Source organism: Grus americana, chromosome 8, assembly GCF_028858705.1.
Source record: "Grus americana isolate bGruAme1 chromosome 8, bGruAme1.mat, whole genome shotgun sequence".
Lineage (NCBI taxonomy): Eukaryota > Metazoa > Chordata > Aves > Gruiformes > Gruidae > Grus > Grus americana.
In genome coordinates, this window is record NC_072859.1 from 18,556,446 (window position 1) to 18,582,566 (window position 26,121).

Below are 26,121 nucleotides of genomic sequence, written 5' to 3' on the forward strand. Positions count from 1 at the left end.
CGAAGGTTTAAAGAGAGCACCGCTGCACTTTTACCCTGCTCAGATTTTTCTCTGCTACAGCAAGCTCACTGACAAACACCGACGAGCACTGTCTCTCCCCGCCCTGTGCTGCAGTCGGTATCGCTGCCCGGCCGGGCCGGGCTCAGGCTTGCCGGAGGACCAGCTGGCTGGAAGCAGCACGGCTCGGACACGTGGCTGTGGGGACTGGCTTTTGTTATCAGTAATGGACAAGTCTCCTGCCTACGCAAAGAAACATGAGAGCAAAACCAGTAGGAAAACCACCAAAGTAGGGTTATTTTCCAGTTTCTGTATCTAACGTTAACATTGAAAATTCTGCTGGGAGGACAGGAAGAAAGAAAAAAATAACCTGACATGAAAACTGTAACACTGAGCAAGGCACACAGAAGTCCTTTTCATTGCAAAGCAGCCGTCAAAATGACATCTATATCTATACCTAAGGAAAAATTTACTTCTGCCTTTGAGGCAGCCTTGGCAATAACACTCTTGCAAGCAAAAACCAGTTTATTGGTTTGGGAGGAATTTAAATAAATTTAAAGTTATTTGTTAATTTAAAAACTTCTAATTACTGCCTCTGGTACTGAAACACCCGCGGGGAGGATGGTAAAAAAACATCCCTTGCTCCCCAATCTTCTTGCCGTACCTGGTCCTGGCAGGGAGGCGACAGGGCCGGTGTGCGATGCTCCCTGCACCGGCCAGGGTCCCTGCAGGGACTTCAGGCTCCCCTCCGGCACACTGCTGGTCCCTAGTGTCAGCCGGGGAGCCAGCTGGAACCGGCCGTGACCGGCGCAAGGCAGCCCTGTCCTCCTCCCTCAGCCCTCACTGCCAACACCGTGCCAACCATGGCCGATACCAACATTGACATAACGCAGTATGCGAGCAGGCAGACCTGTGGGAGCCCCTACAACATGGTGGGAACATACCTCAGTAGTAAGTTAGAAGTCAATCTGCAGACGAACGTCCAGGAAAGTCTGCTGTATGCAACACATCCGGAACCAGCACACGCTCCCCCAGCGGCTGGGGGATGCTTCAAAGCGCACAGCTCTTCAGGACATCCATCTTTTGTCTGCCCTCTGGTAGCTGTTGTCATAAAATGATTTTGATTTTATGAAAATAAAATCAATTTTTGACGAGTGAGCTATTCCTGGTCTCACTCTCTGCCACAAGCTCACACAGATCAAACACACGAGACACAAAGCACCATCAGCGCAAGCTACAGCTGGCACTCGCTCCACGAGCAGGTCAGAGCAAGCTGACAGGTTACCCCCTAACATTAAGTCTGGTATCAATACATATTTGCAATTAACTCATGGAGGGAGTAAGTAAATCCGTCAGCAAGTAAATCCGTCAGATTTGCCTCAGTAGAACAAACACTGTCTTACACCACACGGAAGAGCTGTGTGCCAAAATGCCAGTAAAGCAGGACACAAGAAATGAAAGAAATTAAATAACCAAGCAAGTCCACCCGTCCTTGGGTCCCCTCGTTCCTACTTCCAGAAGAAGGTCGGCATTGCCGCTTATTACATGCGTATAGTAAACAAATAGCTTATACAGACAAGTTGTTCTTAAAACAAATCAAAAGCACATCAGTGAAACATGATCTAAAATAAACCAGCTACATTTGAAGATATCACTATTTCCCCTGGCGCTTCAGGATTCTGCAGCTGTGGAAATTCCTCTAAAAAATTCAGAAGAGCTAAAAGCTTATGCTCCCACAAAAGAGGTTTCCAGACACAAATATATATTATATATACATACGCACTCCATCACAGTAACCAGACCAGAACACTTGCACAGAAAAGCCCCTAGCCACACTTTAACATTTTGCTAATTTAGCTGTATCAGCCAAGATTATTTTTTTTTCTTGCTTCCCAACTATGCCAGCAAAAATCTTACTGCAGAAGCCTTTCTAGTGGCTGTGAAATTTTCCTGCCCATATAAATTGTTCCTTTCACAGGACCTGGTTTAAGGAGCACCAGCAAACAAACTCCTCTGGTAGCTGCAGGGGCACCTCAGCAGGAAGTGGCGAGGCTGGGTAAGGGAGGCGTGCAGGCAAAGGAGAGCATTGCATCAGTCTAGCTTACGTCTACAGAAAAAGGGAGGAAGCGGTAACTGCCATCACATCAGGTTTGCGCCAGCAGAAACTAAACTGCAAAGTCACAATTCTACTACAAGAAGTAACAGCAGTGAAATTCTGCACGCAGGTCAAACCGACCAACTGTACTTTGACAGATGTGGCATTTTGTTTTCTATTTGGATTTTTGTGTCATATTTTGTGTATAATGTATAAACTTCAGAAACAAACTGCCTGAAAAATTAAGCGCAAGCCATTCCATTTATGTCAACTAGATACTAATCCTATTCCCCCTCAAGAGATGATTAAGTGTCAGTTGGGTTAACTGTTTCACTACTGATAAGATACATATCACCATTTCTTTCCTAAAACCTATCTCAACTCCAAACCATCTGTAAAAGCCTCTTACAGGTAAAACCATCCATGTATTTCCCCATCCAGGAGTAAACAACCTCTCCACTCTTCCTAATGAGCATCCTTACAGTGCAGACTCATCCTGACTACGATAGAGACGTTGGTTAGAAAACAAAAAAGTTTGAGACAGATTCAGTACAGTTATAAAGACTGCCCTGTCTGTATTTCTACTTAAATACAAGTCTTCTCTGTCCCCCTTTTTTTTTTTTAAACCCAGATCTGCTGCAGGTTATCCAGCCTGCCACATCACATCAATGCAGAAACCAGTAAGGCCTGGCTGCAGAAATTTAGGTCAGCTTGTCTGTGGAGTACATAAGGTCTTGCACACAGCCATGAATTTCCTAGTAATGCTTCAATAATCCCTCTTCATCCTGCTATGCAGCTATTTTACTAGTAGCTGCTAGCTTTCCTCTAACTCCCCAACAAAGACTCTCCACAGGAGGGATGTTTGCAGGCACATGAGCTGCTATCTCTTCCTTGGGAAGCAGGAAGCTGGTTGTTGAATCAAACAAATGCCGATTCTCATTTCCCAAGACAAAAAAGTGAAGGATTCTCAATGCATGCTAGAAAATTACTTCCCTTTTTTTAACACACAAGGAGAGAGAAAAATCAGACAGAGCTGGAAATTACCCCTAGAACATCAGGAATAATTTTCTTAACAGATCATCTAAACAAAACCCCACTGTTTCCACCTGGGTCAATAAATAAAAAATAACATCAAAATGTGACTAAAATTCAGACAGTCTAAGGGAGAGATGCTGGTATTTTTGGAGAGAAAGCATCACTTGAGGTGAAAAACACCGTGCCCCTTCAAAGAACGTTTCCCTCTAGAAGTGAATTGCAGGCTGCTGCCACCTCAAGCACTGTACAAGCACACATAAGTAGCAGCCCAGTTCTTAAGGAATCTCTAAAGGTGTATAAAAACATGCAAAGTCTTTACAGAACGTGGTCCTTGGAGCAGGAGCTCTACATAAACTGGAAAGTAGTTATGTAAGAAAAAAAAATAATAAATCTGATACAATAAGCCAAAACCTTGAACTCCTCTGACTGTCTTCATACAACAAGATGAACCTAAGTCTTCTTAAGTATGACAATCTGAAAGATGTGAATGCAAGACTAAATACTGGTTTCCAGGAACGGTTATGAGAATCTCAGCAAATAAAAACCACAGCTAGCAAGCTGGCAGTTTTGCCTTAAAACCCATCAGCTGCTACCCTTCTGTGCTCTGTGGCTGCCGCCTAACACTGTGCTCCTCGAAAGCTGGCACTTTTATCTCCCCATGAGAACAAAAAGCAAAGCTGAGGAAAGAGTTTTTTCACAAGACATCAAATTGCTCTTCAACATGCAAACATTTGTTGAGAGTATTCCCAGTCCATTCTTCCCAACTCACGTGGAGCCTGGATGCAGGTATTGGCAAATGCATACTGAGCTGTACTGCACATTAGATGTCTAAATCAAACACCCAGAAAACGCAAAAGTTGCATTTATGTTTACCTCAGATCTGTTACAGGACTCAAGCATATAACATGCACCCGCCAGGCACACAGATGATGTGGTTGTTGTGACTGGGCCATGATCATATCACATGTTAGCAAAACTTTTTAAGGAATATAACTCTATAACTAACGATCATCCACAACTTCACTTCAACTCGGCATCAGACAACTTTTCCCATTCCCGGCTCAGTACCTGATCAGGCTGTGCTTCTCCTCCTTCCTCCTCCGGCTTCAGCTGGGCTGAGCGCTGGCTCCAGGAGGCCCCGGTGACAGGAATACCAAGCCAGGCACTGACAGTCACTTTCTCATTTTGACAAGTGCCACAGACTCTTCCTGCATAAAAACAAACTGCTGTGAATCAAAGTGGCCAAATAAAGTGTTGACGCTAGCGGGGTGTCAGAGAAACGCCACTCTGTGACACAGAACCAGAACGTTAGTCATCTTTTGCTACCAGCGCCTGATCTCTGGGGAAGGCTGAGCACACCCTTATGTTAATCATTTCATAAATACGCTAAATGAGTTGTCCTGTTCTTGAAGAGCAGAGATTCCTCAAACTAGTAATTTGCCATTTCCCACAAGAGCACTGCTATTTCTACATTGCCGCTTCCCCACACCACCGTAAAAGCCAGACCAGACCCCAAAGACAGGGTAGCTGCACAACTGAACTGCTGCGTGACAGCAGTATGCCAGGCAAACAGCGCACCTTGAGTCAATGACCTGCCTGGAAAACACCTCTATCCCCAGGACAAACAAAATGGAGAAGAAATGGGATTCTCCCCCCTCCTCCTTCAGCCCAACACTTCCACCAGCCAAGACCCCAGCATGGCTGCCTTCACCTCCAGCAACTCAGAGGCTTCAGGGCAGAGCAGAGCCCACAGATGGAAAGCAGTAACTTGGCAGAATGAACAGCCAGACTCCAGCAGGTAATTCATGAGTATTTATTTTAGTTTGCTGCTTATTAAGTATGCCTTGTTATAAATCAAGTATTTTACAGTAATTGCCTCCAATCAACAAACACTGAGAAAGTCGCTATGTAGACCAATGCTGCTTCATGATTGAAACAAGTCCCCTAGCAACAGGCACGACTACACTACTCTCCGTGCACAGCAGGCTGGCCCCCACCACCTCGCTGCCCTTCCATGCCTCTCTTGCCCTGGCTGCACCCCAAGCAGCGCTGCCACGCGCCCAAGCCCTTCCCAGCACTGCCGACCACTGCAGGCTGCTGCCAGGGTGCAGACGCCAGCACAGCAAGGCTGGCAAGCCCCAGCCCGGTGGGCAGCAGCACCTCACCAGGAATGGGGGCAGCCCCTCAGCACGGGGAACGCCACACAGCCAGGGCTCAAAGGCAGGGACAAGTGGCTGCAGCCCCTGCTTCAGCCACCAGCCCATCGCCTCCACATTGGCAGGGGCTGCAGCAGAGAGCTGCTCTGCCGTTAGGGTCTGTGCCCAGCACTGAGCACAGTGCACTCACTCACCTGAGATGCTCCCAAGCAAGCCAATGCAGAAAAAAACCCAACAAACACACTTCCCTCTTAATTTATTTTCTGAGGCCTTTTCAGGGTTGGCGCCTGCTGGCACTCAGAAGCCCACAGGAACAGGCCCTTGTCATGCTTTCCACTGAGAGCATTTTAAAGGTCAGCGGGAACCTGCTGTTCCAGGTTTCTTCTCAGCAGTAGAGACTCAGGATAAGGAGATGGGGAAGACACTGCCAAATACGCAAATAAAATATGCATGTTGAAGAATTTCCTCCTTCAAAGGGGTCAGGGTGGTCAAGTGGTCTTGGGAGAACTAAATCCCTTTGCAGCGTACATCACCGGAACTGGAGGCTTCAGAGACAGTTGGTTTTTAAATACATGGGGGGGGGGGGGGGGGGGGGGGAAGCTCTGACTAGACACTTTACAAAGGTCTATTGCAAGCAGGTTTCAGAACAGACCTTTGGATCGTACTTGAGGTCTGACAGAAAATGCTCTCCTAGCCACAGGGCTGTTCACCTTGGCTGTTTCTGTAACCATTTCCCACTGGGTCAGAGACCCACGTAAGAAAGACCTAAGCAGAACTCACCATGCCCTCCAACCCCTCCTCGGCAGCCCCCCCAAAGGCAACACAGTTTTTGAAAACAGAAGGCAAAGGCAGTTCCCACCTCTAAAGTAGGAGGGCTGCGTTTTTCGAAAATGCGTCAGGGTTTAAGGAAAGGTGTCAGGAGAGGCCAAACAGCACCACCACCCTTGGTAAGGCATGGAGGAACAGGACAGCTTGTCTTCAAGAGCTGTATCACAGTCTGAACGACTGCTGAGGTCCATCACCACCACCCTCCTTCCCAGAACAGACTGAGCACATGAGTTGGATCATACCTGGAGGAGAGGTGAAGGGAAACAAGTGACAAAACACACTCACAAGATTTTGATTTATAAAAAACAAAACAAAAACCCCACAAACCCCCCAAAAACCCACAAAACATCTAAAGCAGAAATTCTCATATAAATCATATCAGTGCATAAGTAAATACTTGGGCAGAGCCAAGACCAGTAAAAGAACCTTCCCCACAGTTCCTGCTACAGAAATCCTCCTGGATTTTGTTCCAAATCCTATTTGAAGAATTCTCTCTTTACACTTCTTCCCTTAGCTCCCCTTCCCATTTTTGAAGTGAAAACCTCAATTTATTAAAACAAAGCAACATCTTACTTACAGAAACATCTGCTCCGATACCAGAATACACACCCACTCTGTTATAGAGTCAGTCTGTGGGACAGGGGGTACGAAGGAGATTAAATAAGAAGCATATGCACCACTTCTATGACTTAGTCCCCTCTGGCACTCATGCCCTTGTAATCCTCTTTTCTTTCGGGCCCCTTCAGCATAGGGAAAGACTTACACCCCATTTACACTGGGGTGTTGGCATCACCCAGTGCCAATTTTATCTGAATCACAGGCAGGCACTTGGCACGTCAGACATAACATGTGCAACCTCCAAATGCCACGTCCTATATACTGTAGCCTACATGCAGCTGCCTTCATTTGTACAGTCACTTGATCAAACATCTTTTCCACTAAGGAAAACATTATTTCTGTTGCGCTTAACAGGGTTGCATTTAACAGGGAAACAATCATTGCTAACAGAGTTTAAAAAAAGCATATGATGCACTTACAGAGCAAATTATTATGAATTCTGTAAAGAAAGGAGAAGGAGGGAAATCACAGTATTTTGGGGAAGAAGTAGATATCTTGGAAAAAAACCTCAGCTAACAGAACAAATGAAGCAGTTCCAATCATTAGAGGTTTACTTTCAGCACAACTGAATAATTCTCAGTTCTACACGTATCTCCACATACCCAGCCAACAGCAGACATTTGACAATCACTTTGGTTAAAATGCCATTTTCCTCCCTTGTTGCTGCATAAGAAAAACAACAAACCACCACACAGGAAAAATGTCATGCTATCCAGAGAGAAGAAAAACCCAAAACCAGCACAGAAACCTACTGCAGAAGTATTGTCAAAAGCAGCATGTAACCTAACCGGATAAATACCAGATTTTGTTGCTATCTCTGAGTGAGGTTTCGCAATCAGCTCAAGCTGATTTGTGGCCACCTTGTTGCTTAACACTCCCACCCTCTCCCTGGTGTGTGCCCGAGAGAAGCGTCCTGCCCGGCCAAGGCAGCAGTGGGCAGGCAGGCAGGACTTCCCCTTCCAACAGCAGCGTGAGCTCAAATTGCTCCAGCTGGTCTGGAAGCCACACTCCCTTTGGAAAGCACCTTAGGCATTGCTCCTACTCCATGGGAGCCTACAGGATCCTGCTGACGCTCCCTGCGGATTCACTGTCCATACTAGGGCCTCACTGCAGCTTTTCACGTGCCACCCAACAGTCCCTTTACTTCAGGAGCTCCCTGTAATTCTTTCCTTCTCTTTGCAGCCATCTCCTCTTCCTCCCTCCATAAGCCAGGGACTGTGTGCAAACTTCTCCCCGCTTCCTCTCTTCTGTCGCAGAAGGCAGGAATATAACCAAGACATTAACAAATCAAACCTTGTGGGGCAAGGTGGCAAAATTTCCTAGTGCTATAGGTAACCCGTTGTTTGATCCACAGGCAAGATGAGAGGGGGCTGCTGCCGGTAGCTCTGGTGTTACATTCTTCAGCAGATAGCAAGCCAGGTCTAACATCTTACAAGTTCAGTCAGCAAGCAGGTAAATACTCAGACACTGAAGAAGCCTTAAGGTGGATGAGGTGACAGAAATCAGCAGCTATCAGAGCACGGAGGGCCGCCATCCTCTCTTCATTCGCAAGAAGAAAAGCAGAGGAGCAGCGCTCTGCGCTCCCTGCGCTGACCAGCTGCGTGCTGGTTGTGTCCTGGCTGCTCTGGGCCGCTGCGCACACGGACACGCTGCTGTTTCACCACACACGAGGCAGGTGCAGAACTATTCAGCCGAAACCAGGCTCACGCCAATTCAACCTGTAAGCTTATAGGTGCCCGCTAAACTTGCTGTAATGAATACGCACATCCACGCAGGGGTCTGTATTACTTTGCAACATGCTTTCAAACTGACTGCAAACTGGGAGAACTTGGCCATTCAGCTGTGCATGTAAAAGCCCTGTTTCTGGAGATGAGACTCCCTCAGTCAAACAGAATTCATACACTTTCCACATGCAGAACAGCACACAACTTCATGCTTTAAGACTTTCTTTTATATTTACTCACGCTTATCTCAACAATTTTGTTATCTCCTTTCCTTTGCCACACTGTTACTATTTTCTTTTGTCTTTTTGGATGCCTCATGTTTTTATTTTCTGGTTTTACCACATGCTTTACTATTTTTGTTCCCCTGTAACATATTGTAACTGCCCCAGCAGTTTTTTTTTTCTTTACAACCTGTTTTGGTTAAACTGATTGATGCTAATAAGGACACTCTTAAACTCACCTTTCAAATCTAGGTACATCCTAAATCAAATTACACTAAAAATAAACAAAGCGTAACAACAAAATTTAACCACTGGAAGTAGAATCTTGTCCAAACCACTGCATTTTTCATTTTCCCGATTTATTATTAGTACACTTCTGCCTCATTCTCAGTCCACTCTTTTTTCCAAGAACCACTCTTCTCCCATTATTCTTGTGTTAGACACTTTCCTACCCACTTTCCATCAGGGCACTAGCACCGACCAAACTCACAATTTCTGCAGCCCCAACGAGCAATTGAGTATCTGCATTCCTCCACTTCCTTGTTTCAAGAGCCAACAGATTTGTTGTCAGAGGGATCGGAAAGGAGAAGAGCAAAACTATCAAGCCAGTCTTCCCTTTCTGTCTGCTAACAATGCCAACAAGGTAAAAGAACTAAGAAATTTAGTATGGGTTATAAAACAGCAAAAATTACTTTAAAAAACTCAAGTGCATGAGAAGTTTCATTTCCTTTTTGTCAGTTCCTCTTCTAAGCTAGGTAGTTTAGGCTTTATTTCTTAATTTAATTAGACGGAAAGCAAGTACATGAAAGTTTCTGGATGGCAGCCATTGAGAGGAACCCTGTATGTAAACTTCTCAGTTTGTATTTTTAAACACCAGTCAGATTAAGCGTGAAGTCTGGTTCCTCCGTGCATCTTTGATGAAGTCAATTGCTAATGCATGTGGAAAGTGTTTGTAACCATAGCGGTGCTTGAAAACAAAAGCAAGCTAGTGCACTACCCTTCACACTTCTCACTCAAGTTTTAATGCAGAGACTGTCAGACCAAAATAATTCCTATCCTCCCTTTCCATGATCTGTACACAAAGCACTACGTACAAATATGCAAGATGGACTTTTTCATAATCATTCACTGACATTTGCATTGGTTTAGTGGACAAATTTATACTGAACAATTCAAATGACATCAGCTTAACAATGTGTCCTCTGTGCAAGACTGCAAAGGCGACAAAATGTCTATTACATAATACTTCAGTATAAAATATTAACATTCACAGAGGAAGCTTTTGAACTGAAAGGTTATTTTCAATGATCAGCAAATCAGTGTTGTATAAGCTTGGTTTTTTAATCAGTTTATCTGAGGTAGACAAACTATACTTTTTGTTGACATAGTATGAAAAAATCAACTTCGTATGTGCACACATCAAGGTACGTGAAAGATCTCACTGAGGTTACCAGCTTTTCTTTTAACCTTACGGTACTGCAAGATTCTAGAACTGCTTCCATCTCTAGCAGACACAGCTTCAGCAAGCCTGCACTAGGGTTATTCCAGGCACGGGTGTTCTTCATACAAGTTCTCACATCAGCTGGGTGTGTGTAAGTTTCCCTTCCTTCCTATCCTGCGATGGCTGAAGAACAGATAGATACTCAGATGTCATATTCATATACATATCCTATGCACTTGTTTTCTCCTTAAGAGCTATAATCCCAAGTTGGAAAATCACTGCAGCAAGAACCAAGTGCTTCAAACAAAGTCCACCCAAAAAAACCAGCGCTGCTTTTAGCAGGCATGTTGGTATCTGTGGCGCTGGCCAGACTTGAAAACACCAGAGGTGTGGCAGCCCTGGCTTCTGTAGAACCCAAGGGCAATCAGGAACACCTTTTATAGAGAAACTTATCTCAGTGCTGACTTGTAAAGAATGAAGTCCAAGGGGAAAAAAACCAACCCTTCATCTCGGCTGTGGCTTTGTAGCCATTAGGTTGCATGGGGGCAGGTAAGAACCTGCCTCGCTGCTTCATTGCAAGGGCTATAAAGAGACTTCACGTTTGGTTTTCTCCTTTCTGTGCGTATCTTTACATAATGAATCTAGGGAAAGGGAGCATCTAGAGCACCACTGGTCTCCAGCAGCTGCTCCAGGACACTGCTGTAGGTCTCATCATATTTACCAGCTTGATGTGAGTGTTACAGGTAAGACGTCTAAACCAGCAACAGACACTTGTATTTAGGTGGCCCCACTCGTGGTTTCAACATACAGGCAAAATCATCAGGAGACATGACTCAGACAGAAAAATTCTCAGCAAGCGAATAGAGAGGGATTTTAAAACTCCAGTTTGGGAATTGTGCGATTTTTTCAAATTTAATGCACAGCAAACAGTTTGAAGAGATGTTTGACAGTAAAAGGTAGCAACAGCATTTAATTACCTGTTATGCCCACCCCCTGGGACTAAGAAATCTTCCACTGCATTTTCCTGGTCTTCAAAGGAGACCTTCATAAGACAGAATACCTAAGATGCCTAACTTTTAACAAAAAGACCATATACAGAGAGGGTTCGTATTTTAACGCTAACAAGGAGCAAGGCAGGTCACAAGAACTGGACCATTTCTTTTTCTACTGATCAGACAATATGAAATGCAGGACCATGGTGAATAAAGATGATTGCTATCCTCACCCACTGCCGGCTGCCACATGCTTTCAGCCTGGTTATTTTTTCTGCTTCTTCATCAGAGTTACCTTCACCAAGAAAAGGGTCTCTGAAAAGAAAAAAAATCTGAGCAACAAATAACTTTCCTCTCCCTCAAAGGGTGGCTGTATTTTACACCATGATTGTTTCTGAAGTCTTGAATATCACAACTACTTCAGTCTTGGAACAAATCACTTCTGAGAAAAGAGCTCAAGTGGAAACAAGGAAAATTATAGGTAGCAACAGCTTTGAGACTACATTAACAACATGTTTTCATATCCTGATTTATACCTGAAGAGGAAGGAAAGGGAAGGTATTTCTTTTAAAACAGTGGCAACAAACAGGTCCTTGGTGCAGCCATACTCTCTTCCTGTACTACTGCCTGCCTTCGAGTGTTGGGCAAAAGTGGCATTTTGCTGGCTTGATTCCAAGAAAACAGGCTTCCTCCTTCCGAGGATATCTCCCTGAACACCCTGGCAGCTGCTACATGAAGGTCTTTGAGCTTCTCTTCCTACCCATTTCCTGAAGGGGGACAGGAACCTGTTCTTGCAAGACTGGAAGAACACAGCTGAAGAGAACATAGAAATAAGTGAAAAGAGCTTCAAAACTTTTAATTAAATAAATTTGTGGTGAGAGAAAGATTGAAGCAGCGTCAGTTAAAATTAATGATGTGGAAATGAGTATTACCGATGGTATTAGAAAGCGCCAACTTGACTTGTGACGCGCTTTCCTTTTTAACATGCCAAAACCAAAGATGATTCTCAAGAAGTTAAACACTAGAAATACTGGCTTTGTTCTTTCCTAAATTTGTTTAGACTCTGAGGGGAAAAATTGTTTGCCGAGCAACCAGTACCTGTTCTTTGCTACATGGTTAAAAGAAAATTGCACTCAATTTGCTTAGACCAAAAGATCTTGAGCCAAACCCATCCCCAAAGCAAGCAAGTCAAACTTTGAAAAAATGTGGCTCAAAGTGTTCTCAAGGTAAGAGATACAGAAAAGCTTTGAAACAGTAATTACAATCACTTTTGTGAATATAAAGCTGGTGGGTGCTAGAAAACTATTTCACAAATATCCTTCTCCTTATTTCAGCCCTTGTCTGGCAAATACTTACAAGTGTAGGCCCACAGCACCTCAACATCACAGCCAAGAATAAACACTTTCACAATCAAGCACAAGTATTGTGACCCCAGAGAGCCTTACGCATGTGTGCATGCTCATGAGACTATACATGTGTGGAAAACTAGTCATGTGTGCAAGTCTTTGCATGGTGTGGTCCACAGACTTTTCACTGCTTGTTATAAAAAAAGTGTTTAAAATGCCAGTTATGAAAAAGCACAGACAAGTCTTTATCTAAATGTAAGGTTTCTGGGGACAATTATTTCCCTTTTTCTCAATAGATCAATAGTTTGTCGGGTTTTTTTTTTTTGCTAGGATATAATCTTCCCACCACCAAGAGACAATAAACAAATAAATAAAATAAAACAGGGAAAAAAAAAAAAAACCAAACCGAAAGAAGAACTGTGTAGTCAAGTTTCAATACTAGCAAGACATAAAGAAATTTACCCGGCAGAAACTGAAATAACATGTTTTGTTCTTTCCACTTAGTATAGCGACATCTGAGTATAAGGTAAGCCTTGTGTTTTATGGATGTTTAGGGATCTACAGTAATTTTACGAATTAATTGAAAGATACAGATTTCTTTTTGGAAAGAAATTAAAAACCTTCAGGGTTCGCTATTTGGTAAAATACTAACTCTGGAACCCCCTTTTGCTTGTTTGCATCCAGTTGACAAACTAATTTACTGGGTTCCCCCATGACATCATTTGTGACTCAAGCAGAACAGCCATCACCAGCCCCACGCTGATAAAATGCTTTAAGCCTCAGGACACTAATTCATCCTCAGTGATCACAGTGTCCACGATCATGTATCAGTAAATTCCTCTCTGGCTCTTGAGGTGCAGGAGAAAGCAAAGGGAGACCCTGGGCTGAGGTGCTGAGTCAGCGCTCTGCCTGTGAGACATCCCAAGCCAGCCCACGGGTCAGCATGACACAGCAGCCGGTGCCATCAGGGAACACAATGGGGGAAACAAACTCAGCCAGTGGTACAGGACCTGATTCAAAATCCACTTCTGCTGGCTTCAACAGACTTTGAATGGGACCTCAATATACAGAAGGAACAGGAACACCTGGAGAAATTAAAAGAACTAACTTCAAGGTGGGAAATGTCAGTACAATCACTTCTTATAAAACTGCACCAAGCCACAACACACACGGTCACAAGTGCTTTTGATCACAGGGATATATGTACCCTTTTCTCCACTAGCATTCACCTTCTTATCCTTCTGTCACTGGCAGGACCTATTGCAAGCGTACCACCAACAGCATTACCTTTTCTCTTACTCTCCAGGCACGCAGTCAAGAAAGCCGTCCATACGCAGGACGTACAGTTGTGGTATCTCCATACCACCACCTACCTACTACTACGGAAGGGAAAGAAGCTTGCCTGAGGCAACAGGAACACAGGGCTAAGAAAGAACTGGAATACGAGAACCGTATTTCACATGTGCAGCTATATGTTAGTGCAACGTACGCTAGTTAATCTTTCCACAGCAAGCACCTAAGTGCTTTCACTCTCTTTGCATTGTTATTATACAGGTTTGTTCCTATTAATTATTACCTTCCTGTGACAGCGGCATGCAAACTTTCTCCATTGCTGGTGCTGCCGCTTTAGAATTCCTCCTCCAGGTCTGAACACACTGCACAGATTACCATCCCCGCAAGGATGTCAGGACAGGTACGGGTATCTGTTGTGCATCTCTGGATCTTACAAAACGAGTTACTGCTTCATGCTGCTCCCTTCCCCATGTAACCTCATGTAGCCTTCGTAAACTTTGGATCTTTATCAAAGTAATCTTGAATGCAAATAACAGTATCTATTTAAATATTCCTTGCTTATTATGTGCAAGAAAACAGACATAGCAGACATAACTGTTTTTCACACTAAGCAAGATACAGGCAAAGCACCAAATGAGTTTACTATAAAGGCAACGCTTGCTCGGAAACATAGGAGAAAATGGTGTACAGCACAGAAAATATAGCCACAGTAGCATATTCCTAGGTCAGGACCTCATAAATCAGTTTCAACTAACAATAAAAGGTTTATTAGGGGATTTGTAAATCACAAAGAATGAATAGGATCCCGGCCTCTGAGCAAGGCTTGTTGAATTAATTTAAGATGGCAATCAAGAGCAAATAACATAACACTAGCTGTCTATACTGCAATCCTTACCCTAAGTTTGGAGAAAGGGTTTCCTGTCACCAGGAAGAAGGGGGAAAAAGGCAGAAAAAAAAAAAAGACACAGAGAAAGGGACTTAGCTACCCCATCTGGGATGAGAGTGCTTTTTTGATAGCTCAAGAGCCGTGGGGATCAAAGTCTCAGTGCTGTTCCTGCAAATTTCTCACATCCTAAAGCCCTCTTGCCCAAATAAGGGGGCATAGCCATTCCTCACCTTCAGTTTTAGGGACAAAGATGATCCTTTCCTATCACAGTTGACAGACACAATGCTGAAAAAAACCCAAAATACTTCTCTACTCTTTAAAAGAATAAAAAAAAAAATCTGTGACAATGCTGACGAGCAGCAGGTACCCCAAAGCTAGTACTGAAGATGTTTTGCTCTCTGCACCAGCAGCTAAGCCAACACCATCACTTTCAGCACCACCATTACAGGAAGTACTGCTGAGACTTATTCCACCAAACGACAGGCTGGTTACCACTGCCGTCCTCCATTTTCAAGTCTGAGTAACCTACCTCATGGCTCTTACACACTGGGAGCGTCCAGAGGAGAAACTGCCACGGGGTGCTGGCGTGCTGTAAACGTACAGCCTGCAATCTCCTGCTGACCGCAGACCAGCTTCCCTAAAGGATGCTGGGCAAGTCACAAGCTTTCTGTGCCTGAATTCGTGTTTGTTTAACAGCAGTGGCAGCACTTGTAACGGGGACAGGGGGAAATGGAGGTTGCAAGACAGAGGAGCTGCTGTGCCAGGCGCGGGGATCCTCAAAGAGCGGGAGTCGGTATTACCTCGTACCGGCGAGCAGGGGGAAGGGAGGAGACGGGCCTCGAAAAAACACAGATGATACTCTGACAAGGGCTATTTTTGTCGCGAAGGTAGGTTTTATTGTCTGGCTTAGGCCCCTTTAATCTGCGTGTGGTGCAACACCAAGAACAGTTGACCCCATACAAAAGACACACAGCTGGCGGTCCCCACATGGATTTAATACCACCGTTCTCGGAAGGGGGCTCGCTTTTCTCAGCCGCATTTCCCCGTAGCACGCTGTACTGCTCCCAGACCCGCAGCCGGGGCCGGCCCCGCTACCGCCGCCGCCCGGCACAGCAGAGCGCGGGGCGCCGCTCGCCCCCCGCACACGCGGGCACGTCCCGCGTGGACGGGCACCCCCAGGCGAAAACACCGCGGCGAGTCGCAGCCGCTCCTCGGGGTCCCGCCAGCGGCTGTGCCACACCGGCGCTGGCAGCAATACAAGCAAACCAATCCAGGCCGTTTTGAAGGCAGGAAAAAAAGAAAAAAGGGAGACGAGCGCGACGGAAAGCGCGGGGAGGGAGAGGCGGGGGGTGCCGGTGCCGCCCCCTCCCCTGCGGCCCCTCCGCCGCCTGCCCGACCGCCTCCCGCCGGCCCCGCGCTCGCCTCACCTCAGGGACGGCCCCGCGGGCTGGGGGACCCCGAGAGCCGCCCGGCCGTGCCGGGCCGGGCCGTGCGTGCCGCGGGGACGCAGACCTTCTCCGGCGCGGTCACTCCTGCGGCGCTGCCATGCGGGCGGCGGGCGGGGAGGGAGGGAGGGGGAGGCCGGGCCGGCCGGGCGGGCTCGGCTCCTAGCAGCGCCCTGCAGCGCGCTCTCCGCATGCGGCGCGCACCCGCATGGCTCGGCGCACGGACAGCACCGGCGGCGGCGAGAGCCGGCCCCGCGGCCCGGAGCACCGCCCGCCACCCGGCGGCGGCCAATAGCTCCCGCGGCTCCGCGCATGTGAGGGCCGGGCCGGCCCCGCCTGCTGGTCCCCCCCTTGCCCCGCGCATCCGCCGCGCTCAGGTGTCTGGGGCCGCCGCCTGCTGCGGCCCTCGGCCTCGGGCTTCGGGGCGCAGCGGCACGGTCGAGGGCCGGGGGAGCGTTAAGCAGAACCCAAGCAAACCCAGAAGCGCTCCCCGTGCGGGGGATTGTGCGGGCGCGCCGGGCGGTGTCTGCAGGGCGCAGCGAACGCTGCACCAGGGCGCTCGTTTGAGCGGCGGGAGTAAAAGCGAAACGTATGGGAGCAAAGCCGATGGCTTGCTCTCATTGTGCAGGTAAATGAAATGTCGTGCGTAAGGTAAATAAACTAGCGCCAAGTTCAAATTATGTGTTTTAATTATTAAAATATCTGAAAAAAAAATCTTGCATCGATCTTAAGCCGTGGAGGGAACCAGAACGTCAAAGGCAGCCTTAGCTTGGGGTGGGCAGCAGCCGTTCGGATCGCAGGGACCGCTCTGCTCCACGGCAGCTCCGAAGACTGAACACGGCGCGTTGAGGAAGGAGCTGAACTGAACCTGATCCCCCATTAGAACCCTTATTTTTCCTCCTTAAATTGAAAGGGCACCAATATCTTGAATTCTTTATTGGACACTGACCTGACAAGTGACCAGACTTGTGTTTGTTTTGACTAGAACTGGATGTGACCTATTACTTTTGAAACTAAGTTGAACTTGATCAAGAATGGAATTTAAAAAAAAAAAACCAAAAACCAAACAACTGGCTCATCTTCCAAATTTTGCTTCATCCCCATGATTTCTAAGAACTGGAGGAGATGGGAAATGATCCTTAGGTGTTTGTTCAGGATGGCTTTATGGCCCTTCAAAGATTGAGAATCTCCCCTTTATATTTTTAGATGCATTTTTAATCAGACCTTCTCATCTAAATGACTGGAAGATGGATCTAAGGTTACAAATGAAAAAACTTCTTAGGAGCAATACAGCTTCTGAGACCAGAGGAAATCAGGCCAGCTTGTCCTGCTCTCAGCTGTTCAGCACTATTTTCATACTGGCGTTTTCATCTGGTGAAGAATTTAAGCAGAGTTCAGATTTAGTCTAATGAGCTGTCATTTATTTTAAGCTTTGATTTTGAATACCTTCATTTGGCTTTTTAGTTATTTTCTTCCCTGAGATCATCAACATTTGTGTTATTTTTGGCCAGCATTTTAGACCTCACTGTTTTCTCAATAAGGTGAATTTATTATCTATTTATTTATTTTTGCACTGACCCAGTGCCCAAGCCACATAGGGTGTGTAATACTGGGGCTCCACGGCGATGTAGGGTTAATAGAGATAAAAGCAGTCCAATCTGGTAAACATCAAGACAAGTGAAAACAGATAATAACAAGAGCTGCTGGCTGGGAAATCCTGACTCGCAGGCAGCTGGCAGAGAAATTCAAGCGGAAGAAAAAGGATTTTTTTCAAATGCCAGAGCTGGTCAGAGCTAGCTGAATCCACATTCGCTTGGCAATCAAGACACCTTGCCAAGCTGAGGCACACCAGCAAAACAAATGAATAGCTCTGGGAACCTGAGGCAGAAGACACCTGGAACTGGGCAGATACAGATCCAATTAGAGTCCCTTTCTGATGGGGCAAACACGAGTGTGAAAGACTTGCCTCCTACAGAACGTATGCTGGGTTGCTTGGTTGGGTTTTTTCCCCTTGTTGTGATATGTCTTTAAAGGTAACTCAAATTTTCTTTAGCTTAAAACTCTTTATGTTCCTTCCTTTCAAGCTTCTCTAGCAGAGACCTCTCCCGCTGTCTCAGGTTTGATCTTGTCTGGGCTCAAGTCTCAGTGCTTTCGGGCAGCTCTTTCTAGATTGCCATTTCTGACTCTGGCTGCTTGGGACACGCTGAGATGGGATAGAAGAGAGAGGAGGGGAGTTAAAAACCTGAAAGAGCTCGGTTTGGGGCAAATACATGTCTCAGCTGTTCTGTTACCCTGCTACAGTCTATAGGGTTGTTTCAGCAGAAGTACAGGTCAGTCAGCTCCAAGTTACTCCATGTGATAAAAGAGATGCCAGAAAACCAGAGACAGTGGAAGAAAAATGGCTTCTTTCTGCTTGCATGGTTTTTACGTTGGCCCTTTACAATTAAAATAAAATAATATTGTTATTTTGATCTGTGGCTCAGAGGACCGAATTAGTGATTACATTAACAAGCAATAGTGATGCAGCCATATGCCTCACAGGATGAATTAATCCTGTTTGGTTTTACAATTGCATTTTAGTTCAAATATTTCAAATTCCCTACCCTTGACTAGCCAAAAGATGTCGTATTTTTCCACCCTAGCATTATCTCCATTCTTATATCATTAACAATTTTTAGAAAATATCAGTCCTCCAATAGAGTTGTGGTTTGTCCCGATTGAAAAGCTGACAACTTATTCTGAGATGTTTTCCAGTTCTTTCCTTCTTTCACTCAAATGACCATCCCGTGCATGTCAGATATGCCTGCTTGACATTGTCCAGTGGGTGTCCAAGCTCAGGCCAAGGGAGCCAGGTGCAGGAGGGACACCAGCAGAAAGTGAACATATGGAAGAGATGGTGCCAAAAATAGCGAGTGCCAGCGGTTCCTCAGAAACCAGTGAGGAAAATCCATACTGGGAAATATTTCAGTCCTGACTTTGAGTGGGCTGACAAATTTTTCTCCCAAGCAAATTTAAGATGAAGGGGAATATTAAGAGGTAGATGACGTATTTACTTGGGAAGAAGTGCAGATGGCAACATAGAAGAGAGATACAGGCAGGGAACTGGCTTTCCCCTCTCCAGAAACACAGCAATTTGGCTCCATGGAATGGGCAAAGCTTGAAGCAGAAGAATCCAGTTTAAATAAGGAGAAGGATGCATATGAGTCACTTCACTTGGATACTGGCCACCCGTTCCCAAGAATAAGAGTTTCTAAGTGCTGAACAGTTCAGCCTGTGGTGCTCACCCAGGACATGTAGGCAGGAAGATGGGGTTGGGGATGCAGTCATGCTTATCGTCTGCGATCTGCTACTTGCCACCCACCCAGCCATTAGTGCCACCGCTGCGCCCTGCGCCCTCCGGCAGCAACGGTGAGGCTGACTTTCCAGGCAAAATTAGGCAACGTGTTGGCAGCTGTTTTATTGCCCTGCAGTCGGATGATGTTGGCAAGGGCCCGCTTTGCTTGTGCCTGCAGCTGGCTGCGGAGAGGCTGCTGCGTGGCGAGCCAGCCCAGGGGTGAGGGGCTCAGGGGCTCCGCTCTTCCAGAGAGGGAAACCTGTCACCCGAGGGCTGTGCTTCTGCCCTGCAAGGCTGCTGCAGCTCAGTGTGCCGGGACACAATGTCAAAGCTTTCAGAAAGTCTAGCTAAATTACATCAGACAATTCTCCTTTGGCTACAATCCCAAAGATATCTAAGAAAACTAAAGCAGCATGTTTTTCCACTATAAAAAGCATTGCAAAACTTTGTCCCTGCCATGCTAGGTTCATTTATAATTCCATCAATTTATTTTTTTTTAATTCCTGCCAACCAACTTTCTTTGCTACTTTGTAACTCCATCTTAAATAATTATCCAGACCCATGTTACCACTTTTTCTGAAGAAATTTTACTGTTATTCTTGTCTTCAAACACCTGGCACAGCAGTCTCCATGTTAAAAGCATGGTGACCTTTGGAGGCCTTGCAAGCCAGCCTGTTCTGCTCCAGAGCCGCAACTCTTCCCCAGCTTCTGAACATCCTGGTTGGAAAAAGTCGCTCTCTCCTCACCTTGTCTTTGTGCTGAAAAAAAAAGGAGCCTCTCTATCTTGCAATGTCAGAATGACTGTGTTAGATAAAAAGCAGTTTCTTCCCCCTTCTAATTACATCCAGAACTCCACAATGTGCTCACCAGTTCTTCTATTTCGTTTGCAGTAATACAAAGTTACTCCATGTGCAATGCAGCCATCTAAAAATGGAATGGATATTTGGGGGATGAGGCCTCATTCTTAGTAAGTACCTTTGTATTTTGAAACAACAGGAGGAGCAGCCGTGATGGTGTGCATGGTAAGCAGTGTGTGTTGTCACAAAGCAGCTCAGCAAAGTTCTTCAAGTGACGGCAGGAACGACGTAACAACTTCTGCTGGCTCCTGATTACACAGAAGATCTAGTATTCATGAGTTTTAGCTTTTCATTCAGTGGATATACCAACAGATGGCCAATCAGTTTCATTCTGTACTTATCAATAAAGGACTATAAATTCACAAAACACACAGCAGCATCTGAGATGGGAGGCAGGCATGGCAGGAAGGCAGGCAGGAAGCTGCGCTGCTCGCAAACATCACTGCCTGCCCTTCATCCCTGCTTGCCTGAGCAGGGCTTTAATTTGGCAGAAGCAGGACTAAGGTTGTGTATTGCTTGGTCAACCTGAGATGGAGCCTGTGTCAGTCAAATGAGGTGCCTGGTAACATGGCATCTTCATACTCCGATCCCAACTCAGCAGCATTGAGCACCTCACCACCGCTGAGGTGTCGAGTACTTTCAGGTCTTTAGAGCTGGAGGGCTGGAGGGGGGGGTTAGTCTGTGACTGAATTAGTCCATTTCATCTACTTAGCTCTTCCTATTTTCTTAATTTTGCACTTCACTGCTTCTATGATCTCTCTGCTTAGCCTGGTTTCCACAAATACTAAACGCTAAGCATGGAGGCTGAATAGGAAATAAAAATTAAAAACCTGTCATAACCAGAATTAGCAGGGTAAGACCAAAAGAAGCTTTCAGCTGTCACGGCTTGTCCTGCCCAGCTCACTGGAATTATTTCCCTGCCTCCCCTGGGACATTTCAGTCTGTTATTTATTTCTTCAAATCACGCCTGAAAACCCTTCTTCCCTCCAGATCTCGATTGGCTTTCTCAGTGAAATGGCTGTGGCTCTGTGTGCAAATGGCATGCCACAAAACCTAAGCGCCCTGCCTGGATCTGGGAAAATGGTGGTCTTTAAAGAAATGGCAAGCCAGTTATCTTCAGAGCGCTTAGCTATACCTGTGCTAGCACTTAACCTTTACTTCCCCAATCCCACAGTTACGATAGTTAGAGCTTGCTGATTTTGTTATTTCTTCAGAAGAAGTTTTCTTAAAATAGCCTAGCCACAAGGGCATAATGAGGTGCACAGCTGGGCAGAGCTTTCTGAGCAGCAGGAGGAAAAAGAAAGAACATATGCGGGACCAAAATGCTCAGAGCCTGCAAATGACGGATCTACAGTCATTCAAATGGCTGAAGATCAAGGACTCACAGCTGGACCATTAAGAAAAAAAAGCTGAGGAAGGCCAGGCAAAAACAGCAGGGGGAAAAAAAAAAGGGGTAAGGGAATAATATATCATATATTTTTACATGCTACATCTTCTCTCTGTCTTCCTATTTTCCCATGGGGCAAAGAAACCACCAGTCAATCTGTAGAGAAAGCGTATTTAAATCTGGGGATCCTTAATCAGGGACCTAGAGGGACTCGGGGTTCTTTTCCCATCTCAACAAGTGCAACAGGGCTGCAGTGTTTGTGCCTGGGAGCCCGCCGAACCCAGGCTTGCCAACACAGCGCTAGGAGAAGGTGCTTTTGCTTGAAATGGCTAGATGAATCTTTCCACTTACACTGCAGCAGCTTCTGCTAGTTATGTGTACATATCATAGATCAAACAAAATCAATCGCTCCATTCTAGAGACTCTGCGCAAGGGAAAACATAGCAACAACATGACACAACTCCCCCTCCGAAATCCTCTTCCCAATACTTTTTCAAATACAATGACAGTAAACCAAAGTATTCTAGTCCCTAATGCTTCTACAATTAGATATCCGCTGTCAGTTTAGCATCACACTATCCTCTCTACTTTAGCATGACACTATCCCAAGTATGCCTGTGATTCCTGTCCACAGCCGCCGTGGCAGTCAGCACGCTCATTTAAAACCTGCTTCATCTCCTGCTCCAAAAGATGTATTCAGGGGAGGAGTATTGCACATATGCGCAGTGACAGGGAAGCAGGTTATCATAATCTCCAAATCATTCTGTCTTGTCTCTGTTTACCTTGAATGTAAATTAATTGGAGAAAGCACTGGCGATATTTTTATGTATTACACAGCAGTGAATTCACTGCCAATGCTGTATAGCCACCACAAAACAACTAAAGATATACCTCCACCAGCTCCAAACACCTCCAACTTCTTTTATCACCGTACAGAAAAAGGTAGCGGGAGAAGGAAGGGCTGATCACGCCTTAACCCAAAATAACGTTTTGCTTTGTCAAATTAATTATATGTTCTGACATCAGAAACTGAAATTAGCGGGCGGTTTTCCCTTGGGCTGCCCAGAGACTGTAGAATGAATCACGCCTGCTCTGTGCTGCACCCAGGACCACGGGGAATGAGGGATAGACCGACCAGGATATTTTTTTTTCCCGCTCAGATCTCTGTGGCTAGAGGGTCATATCCACACTCTCGCTTTGTAGGTGCTGTGATGTGGCTCATTGGTATTGCTGTCATCCCACAAGTGGCAGAGATGGCCATCATCTTCCAGTGGACACATTTACACAGCCACAAAGGCATAGTCGCCGCTTTTCTTTGATCCTAGTGTGAATTCATGGGACTAGTGTTTCTCAAAACGTCACTGATGCTTTCTGAAATGAATTGGACTTGAGAACAGTGCGCAACACGGAGCATTCTCCTCCGAAAAAAAAGTAGCCAGACCTTTTTAACATTTAAATACACAGAAAACACTCCCCGAGTAACTAAGATACCCTCCTTCCCCTTAGAGCACCAGGCACCCTGAAGTTAGCCTAAGTCTTAAATCTTACAAGAGAAAGAGCACCCAGACACTTCTTTTGCTTGCCTCTTTCATGTCTTTTTATACCTAAAGTTCTTCCGGCATTTCGTTTCCATGGTGGCTGCTTTTCAACCACTTCTCCCTCTCTCAGGCCCCTTTTTTTCTCATCCCTTTATGCCGTTCAAAAGCTCCCTACCTGGTGCGGCAGAGCTGCCTGCAGTTACCCCTGCCAAAGCCCCGCCTGCCTCCCTCCTTCCCCGGGGCTGCTCCTGCCAGGCGTCGTCTGCTCTTCTTCCTCTCCCAGAGCTCCCTCTGCCGTCGGATGCAGCTGCACTCCCGACCGCGGCTGCAAACCAGCCGCCAGCCCAAGCCTTGCTTTGGAGGGCTGATGCAACTCACGCAGGAGCAAGGCTGCGCCGGGGTGGTGGGGAGCAGCCTGGGCAACATGGCCTGGCTGGGTTGGCCTCCTCCTGCCGGCTCTCTCCTCTGCTAGGAGATATCCTTGCTCAGCACCCCGCAGGGAGGTCCTTTCTGCATCAGTGCGTTAGGTAACGCTGCTGCTTTGGACAGAAAAATTGGCCTTTGTGCTCTGTCGCCAGCTGTTTAGCATAGGACATTAGGATAACGCGGCAGAGTAACTGCACACCCAAAGCACTAGTTAATTACAGGAGATACAGTAGGAGAGGAAGGGAAAATTCTGCCCAAAATTACTGAGGAGTGAAGAATAAGGCCCCAGCCTGTGAAAAACATGTGCTATTTCTGCCTGCTGTAAGCAGGCTGGCCCCACACTATGACAGCCTCAGTGGAAGGCACCTACACGCTGTAGGAGCCTGGAGCTACGTGCCAGCTGCAGCAGGCCATGCTGAGCCGGGCACTGGGGATTCAAGCCCCCAGCCCTGTGGTGCATGAGCAGGAGGGACTGGAGGGAGGGATGCTCGCTCTCCCATCACCCCCTCCAGAGGCCATGCGCTGCAGGAGCTGCCTCTTCGCCATGCGCCACACACGCACCTCGCTGCCGACAAGATGCTCAGCAGCTCTTTGGGATGCCTAGGGTTGAGGAGAAGGAGCACAAGAAATCCATTTCTCAGCAGTGAGGGGGCCTGGCCTCCAAATGTGCCAGTAGCTTGTGCTGGTTTCCGCAGGGGCAGTACCCTGCAGCCCCGGTACCCAGGGATGGTGCACAGCTCTGCTCCCACCCTGAGAAGCATGACATGGAAGCATGCCAAGCTGTCCCCTTCTAACGCCGCCACGTTTGCACACTTGTTGCATTTGCCTGTGTATGTTGCCATAGGAACTGCAGCCCCAGCATCTGCTGCCTGCTGCTCCCCGCCGCGCTGCCTTTGCGCCCAGGCGGGCTCGGCCCACCTCTGCTCCTCTGCCTGCCTGCTCTGCCGGCCTGAGCATGCCTCCCCCTCGCTCACGAACTCCCTGCCTCATCCTCTTTTTTTGGGTGACAATCAGATTACTGCTGTAGCAGCTAATTATTGCATTAGTTATAATTTGCCTATTCATTTGTCTCTTCCCCCTCCCACCCACCTTGGAACATTTCCATCTCTCCATCCTTTCTCCCTTCACACTAGCTCTGCTCTCTGCCTCACATCCCCTTTTCTCTTGCACTCCTCAGCCACACAAAAGCTTGCTGCACTGCTGTACCATTCCTTCCTCTTTGCCTCCCTACTACGCACATCTTCTGTGCTCTTCCCTAGCGCCTCTTGCTCCACCCTCTCTCCAAGTCCTTCTCCTTCAGTTTCCTTCCCCTTTGATCCCCTGCCCACCATGTCAGGCTACTCCTTCACACAGTCCTTCTCTTTCTTCTACCCCTGTGCAGGGCACTGCCAGCTTCCCCCGGGTCTGGGCCAGGCTGGCTCCCCTCCTGCACTCTCCCTGGCTCTTATCCAGTCAACAGCATTTCTCATTCTCTGCTCTTGTCTATCCAAACCCCCCAGAAACTGCATCTCCTCTCACCTCCTAACAGCTTGTACCTCTCGCCTTACTCTATCCTTTACCTCTCCAAATCCTCACTTTTCTCCAGGCTCCTTCATCAAGCACTCCAAGGAAAGCACGTTATAATCTCTCTCTGTCCCTAAATCCCACCCTGACCCACCTTTCTCCTTCCTTGTCCTCTGAATGGGAAGTTCCCGATGGGTGTCTCTCCATCTTGCATCTCAGCCAAACTCTACCCTTTCCTAGATAAACGGAGCTAACACCGCCTTCACTGATCCCCTCTCTTTTCCCTGCAAGTCCCTTGCATTTCCACACTCTCTTTTCCTGCTGGGAGCATCACTCTTTCTCACTAGGTTTCTTCTTCTTCCAATTCTCTGGCCTCATCCCACTACCACAAAACCACCAGTGGTCATGAAATCGTTCCATTTAGACTGTTGCTGCAGGACATGCAGAAGATGTGCACGTGAGAGAGCACATAAGGATGCTGTAAAGTTAGACAAGGAATTTTCCACTTGTATTATATTTTCATACATACTTCAGACCATCTGTGGAAAGCTGTCAAATGACTAGTTGGAAATATTATAAAATCTTGTTATTTTACTTAAAACATTAATTTAGCAGGCTCAGATCTGAGAACTCAGCAAAATGCTAACGTTTTCTTGTGCTTCCCAATTTTGCTCAGCTTTTTACAAGAAGGTCTCCTAGCTTAATGTGCCCCAGAGTCTTCCCACCCCCTTCCAACTCTTAAGCCCACATTTGGGTGCTAGCTTGGCATTGCTGTAGTCTCAGGTCCACATGTGCTTGTTAATACAGCCTGGAGTAATTTGCATGTTTGTTCCTGAGTCAGCAAAAGTGAGACAGCACTTCATTATTTCGTAGTGACACCTCTGGATCCTGAGATCAGTACATTACCAAGTCTTTTTAAAGCCTGTTTGCAATGTTCTTTTAGATGCTTTTTGCACACTGCGTTGTCCTGTTATCCATATATTAGGACTCCAAATTTCC

General features: G+C 46.5%; 1 protein-coding gene across 6 annotated transcripts in view; it reads right to left on the reverse strand.

The window, feature by feature from the left end:
• LRRC8D (leucine rich repeat containing 8 VRAC subunit D) overlaps nt 1-16,360 on the reverse strand; it is a 54,100-nt gene extending 37,740 nt beyond the window's left edge. Inside the window, exons 1-5 of one of the 6 annotated variants that reach the window (XM_054833681.1) lie at nt 16,060-16,341; nt 13,464-13,538; nt 11,341-11,422; nt 6,143-6,353; nt 4,196-4,335 (exon numbers count right to left, since the gene is read on the reverse strand). The gene's annotated coding sequence lies outside the window, so the exon portion shown is untranslated. Of the gene's footprint in view, nt 1-4,195; nt 4,336-6,142; nt 6,354-11,340; nt 11,423-13,463; nt 13,539-16,059 lie in introns of all 6 variants that reach the window. The other 5 variants (XM_054833682.1, XM_054833683.1, XM_054833684.1 and 2 more) reach the window with 5 other exon arrangements.
• Between the last annotated feature and the right edge of the window lie 9,761 nt (nt 16,361-26,121).